This window comes from Dasypus novemcinctus, chromosome 2 (genome assembly GCF_030445035.2).
Source record: "Dasypus novemcinctus isolate mDasNov1 chromosome 2, mDasNov1.1.hap2, whole genome shotgun sequence".
NCBI classification, from domain to species: Eukaryota; Metazoa; Chordata; class Mammalia; order Cingulata; family Dasypodidae; genus Dasypus; species Dasypus novemcinctus.
Window position 1 is genome coordinate 113,177,491 of NC_080674.1, and position 5,790 is coordinate 113,183,280.

Below are 5,790 nucleotides of genomic sequence, written 5' to 3' on the forward strand. Positions count from 1 at the left end.
TGATACACCATCACTTCTGCCTTGTTTTATTTGTCGCACAGACCAGACCTCATACAGTATAGAGAGAACTACACAAGGGTGTCAATTATCAAGATGATTACTCTTTGGGGGCTGACTACCACAGAGAGATAAACAGGATAAGTGACTTCTCTTGCTTGAAGTAGAATGATAAGGGCTTAGTGGTAAAGGTGGAGACAGTGCTGGATTTGGGAAATCATTATTTTGCAACCCTAGTGATAAAGAATAGATCATACAAGATCATCAGTGCATACCAAACCTAGAAGGACATTTTAGTGATGAGCAGGATGTTTGCATACTCTTAAAGTATCTCCCTACAGACTGTTTATTAGTTGTGGTTAAGGGAGAAAAAAAACAGTAATTAAAGAGTGAAGAAATTGGGTAACACCTTTACCAGCTGATCAAAATTAACATCACCAGTGAAGGACAAGTGCCAATTGTGTGCTTCCAGTTGATATATCCTAAGAACACAACATCATTGTCCCATGCAGTACTCCAGCTAAGAATGCAAAGCCTTAATCTTATTGTAAGGGAACATCAGATGAGCACAAAATGAAGAATTTTTATTTAAAAAAAGAAAGGTGTGTGGAGGGACAGTATTCTTAAAAAGTGTCAATGTCATAAAAAGTTCCGGAAATGTTCCAGATTAAAAGAGGATAAAGAGGAATTATAATTAATTGCACTTACCCAAACCCAGACTCAGTCATGTACTGGAGGAGGAAAAAGTGAATTGGAATGTGGGCAGTGAATTACATAAAAAGTTTGTGGTGGAAAGATGTTGGTCTTTGGTGTTGGCCAGAGATGAGTTTGACGACTAGCTCCATAATCCCTAAATGTGTGATTGAATTTGTGATTGTTTAGTGTTTTCTTTCTTTCTTTTTTTTTTCTTTCTTTAGAAGTCCAGTTACTTTGGAGTTTATTCGAACTAAGGGAAAAAGTTTATAATGTTTTCATGCAATACATAAATAGTTCTTTAAATAACAACTGTGGCAAATAAGAATTAAGGAATACTGCACTTGTGATCTATTTAAAAAATTTTTTTGGTTGTACATAATTAAAGAAATGTCTCAAACACTTTTTAGAATGCTGTAGTAGCCAGTACATGGAGGCAAGCCTTAGGTGGGCATCAGAAAGGAATGCAATTTAGAAAAGAAAAAAAATCATACTGGAACTGCTTAACTTCTTTAAAATCAATGAGCATGGTAAACTTAGATGACTCCCCCCCTCCTGGATTTTATTTAAAAGAGGGCAGGTTTGGCTCTTTTATACTGATGTCGCCAACGTTAATATTTCTCAAGATCCATAGTCTTTGCTGTTGATACAGCACCAGCTGGAGCTCCTGCTAAGCTAGACTCCGATTTCTCCAGTTTATTTTTTCCATCAATTTGTGTAACAATTTCACTTATGTTGGTTCCAATACCATTTCCCCATCACCATTTCTGCAAGAAAATTAAATCCAGTTCACAAACATTTTTAAAACACTTGTCTAATGTTTCCACAAATACATGAATTAGATCTGAAATGCCAAGTTTTCTTGCTGAAAACAACACAGAAGACAAAGAATAATGTGGCATAATGTCTGTAAATCAGTTTGTTGACAGATCCTCCTTTTAACAATCCTTCTTCTAGGAAATTACAAACATTTTCATCTCTTTTAGATACCAAATGGAAAGTCTCCCTGATGATCTTCACTGTAGGGCTGGTAGAACTTGGAGGGCCTCAGCTTCCCATGATTGTTGAAGGTGAGGATGGCCTTGATCATGGTTGGGCTGGGACAAACGGATGTGAGCCTCACCTCTCTGGTCTTTGTTTCTTCATCCGAAAATGAGGATACTAAAACCCACCTTGTGTATTTATAAAGATTGTTCAGCCAAAGTAAGTTTCTGATGCAGAGTCTTCAATGAATGGCATTGCCCTTTTCTTCTCTAGGTCTACAGTAGGAATAGTGACTAATAATTATCTGCTTAGTTTATTCCAAGTAGACAACCAAATGTTGTCACTGCAAATATCTCTCTATCTTAATGGTATTGCAAGTGTTAAATAATTTCCCTTACCACCATGGGGTAATTAAGGTCATTGCTTCATGTAGCCTGATTTTTTTTTTAGCTACTTTAATGATTGGTGTTGGCACAATCAGGCAGATTGACTGTACAGCCCTACCATTTGATAATTAACTGCCAAAACCAATTTTGATTATTTTCAGAGTGTTAGCTGCCTGCTGAACACAAAATGAAACAAGCCACCAACCCAGCAAGCTGGTTGTCTTAATGCCAAGACTGTATTCTCTTGTGTCCTGTGGCTTCTATTTAAAGGGCATTCTTCAGAAACATAAAGCAATATTTTGATAAATTTAGAATTGAATTAGAATTTGAGCAATAACATTCTTTAACTGATTCCTGGGATTTCTTAGAGTAATGGAACTATTATTTAAAGACTCCGTAAGTCCCTACCAATTTTTTTTTTTGCCTTTTTAGTAATTAAAAATGAAGACAACTCACTAGAAATATGAACTGTCACTAAAAATCAGCCAAAACAAAACAAAATCAAAACCCTGGATTTCTCACCAAACTGTGTCCCATGCATTGACTTCTCTGTCCTGTTCACCCCTTAAGACAGGATAAAATCACTTTGTGCATGCCTGGTGCTTCTGATCTATTCTGATCTGAAAGACACTTCACGTTCACCTGAAAGAATAGAAATTCAAGGGCCCATTTTTAAAAAAATTTTACTTATTTGGGAAATAATACATTCATTTAGTTCAATATTTAAAAGATACAAAAGGCCATATAATGGAAAGCCCTCCTAGAACCTTTGTTTTTAAGTCACCCAGTTTCTGGTATATCTTCCAGGGATATTTTGTATCAATATACAAGCAAATATTAATATACACTGTCCCTTCCCTTATGTGTATGATAGCATATTATACATTCTTTTCTGTACCTGTTTTTTTCCCACACAACAGTAGATTTTGGAGATCATTCCATATTAGATCATAAAGAACATCTTCATTATGAAATACCAACATTTCAGTTGCTTTCCGTTGTTTGCTCTTGCAAGCAATGTGTCTTGAATGTCCTTGTATACATGTCAATTTGTATGTATTTGCATGGATCTGTAAGTTAATTTTTAGAAGTGGATCTGCTGAGTCAAGGAAAACATACATTTAAAATGTGATAAATATGTTCAAATTTTTGCCTACAGAAGTTGTACTGGTTTACATTCCTACCTACAATATAGAAGCATGTTTAGTGACCTCATTGACCTTGCCACACAGTATTAGCAACGTTTTCTATGACAATCTGGTAGACAAAAAAGGGGTATTTCAATGAAGTTTTATTTGCTTTCTTTTATTATGAATAAAGAAGTTGAACATTATCTCATATGTTTATGAGCCTTGGGTGCATTGTGAACTGTGAGTTCAAATCCTTTGCACATTTTTTCCCTTGGCTTGTGGATCTTTGTCTTTTTTATTTTAGGTCTATATATAACTAGGGAAATTCACTGTCGGTCTGTGATATGAGCTGCAAATACTTTCACATGTTTATTATTATAGATGCTTTTTAAAAAAATTTATTTACTTTATTTATTTTTAATTTACTCCCCCTCCCCCAGATGATTCACTTTGTCTGCTTATTGTTTGCTCAGCTTCTCCAGGAGGCACTGGGAATCAAACCCAGGACCTTCCACATGGGAGGTGAATGCCCAGTGACCTGAGCTACATCTACTCCTATAGGTGCTTTTATCTTATCTATTTTTAAATCACATTTTATTGAGGTATAGCATGCCTACAACACGTGCATGAATTAGTGAATTTTTTTACAAAGTGAATACACCATGTAACTATCACCCGGATCAAGAAATATAATATTTTCAATATTCATGGGCATATTTTTTATTGCAAGAAGAAATGCAAAAATAGGTCTTTCAAATATTAATTAATTTGAACAGGCTAGAGACTATAGACAACATTTTAGTTTTGATTAATTCTCAGTATTTATTTAATGGAGTTGTTTGGATAGTGATATCAAAAAGTTGCACTCTGTATAGGAGCAGAAAATTATAAGGAATAAAGACGTTTTCTAGCTAAGTTGCATATTTTCACAATATGCTACTCATATTCCTCTCTGATGAGGTAAAATATACCCTACAGTAAGTTGGGAAACCTTGAAGAATGTTCATGTTACATTGCCCCTTGAAGAGTGAGTCATTGCTTTGCTTTTGGAGCAAAGATGTAGGGATGTTCCACTGTACTCAAATATGCTGTTAATTTCTTAGAAGAATTTCTGACACATTTTATATAATATAGAAGCTTTTTTTGCTTGGGTCAATGATTCATAAAAACGCTCATTTCCTCTGAATATTCTAAATGTTCTTAATGAGTTGACCATTGAAACGTCTTTTCAAGTTTAGTACTGGGTATTTATAGCAGCAATCTCCCAAGCAAATAATTTCACAGCATCTAAAAGACCTCTTTCATATATCTTGATTTTCAAATGCGTGCATGAAATTTGACCCTAGACCATAAGTAATAGCTATTAAGAATGATAACAGAAGAGACCTCCTTTGAATAAAGTAATCCAAGCATAATCTCAAATTGTTACAATTATGCTTTGTCTTCCTCTGATAAATTCTTTTTTTAAAATTTTATTTTATTTATTCATTTTTTTAAAAATATTATATTCAAAAAATATGACATCCCCATTCACCCCCACTGCCCCCACCCCACCACTCCCCCCCACAGTAACACTCTCCCCCATCATAATGACACATCCATTGCATCTGGTGAGTACATCTCTGGGCATCGCTGCACCCCATGGCCTGTGGTCCACACCATAGCCCACACTCTCCCACGTTCCATCCAGTGGGCCATGCGAGGACATACAATGTCTGGCAATTGCCCCTGCAGCACCACTCAGGACAACTCCAAGTCCCGAATTGCCTCCACATCTCATCTCTTCCTCCCATTCCCCGCACCCAGCAGCCACCATGGCCACTTTTTCCACACCAATGCCACATTTTCTCAATTATTAACCACAATAGTTCATGAATAGAATATCATTAAGTCCACTCTAATCCTTACTGTATTCCTCCTTCCTGTGGACCTTGGCTTGGTTGTGTCTATTCCACATCTATGTCAAGAGGGGGCTTAGATTCCACATGGATACTGGATGCAATCCTCCTGCTTTCAGTTGTAGGCACTCTAGACTCCATGGTGTGGTGGTTGACATTCTTCAACTCCATGTTAGCTGAGTGGGGTAAGTCCAATAAATCAGAGTGTAGGAGCTGAAGTCTGCTGAGGCTCAGGGCCTGGCTATCATATTGTCAGTCCAGAGATTCAAATACCCTAGATATATCTTAAACCCCAGCACCAACTACAATTCCAGTAAAGTAGCATGAAAGGCTTGTGAAAAGAGATCACATCTGAGTCCAGCTCCATCATACAGAAACACCAGCTCCAAAGAAGGGCCAACTGACATGGCAGTGAACTCCATCTGCCATGACCGTAGAACCTGTGGGTCTCTTTAGCCCTCAAAAGAACCTGGGGTTGTGTATACTTTATCTGTCTCTGAGACTCTGCTCAGGTATGCATGAGGGCAATCCTTCTGACAACCTCCAGACTCTTTTTTACAGACTCATAGCCATATAAACTCATTTGTCCTTTCCATTTCCCCCTTACTTTAGGTCAAACAGCATTTTTAACTCCTGTTATTATATGTAGACAGGGATATTCTGCTGGTCCGTGTTGAACCTTTAATTCAAGGTCATTTTCTA

General features: G+C 36.8%; 1 pseudogene; it reads right to left on the reverse strand.

Moving 5' to 3' along the window:
• Window positions 1-1,252: 1,252 nt before the first annotated feature.
• On the reverse strand, window positions 1,253-1,780 carry LOC101443000 (AP-3 complex subunit sigma-1 pseudogene; annotated as a pseudogene).
• Between the last annotated feature and the right edge of the window lie 4,010 nt (window positions 1,781-5,790).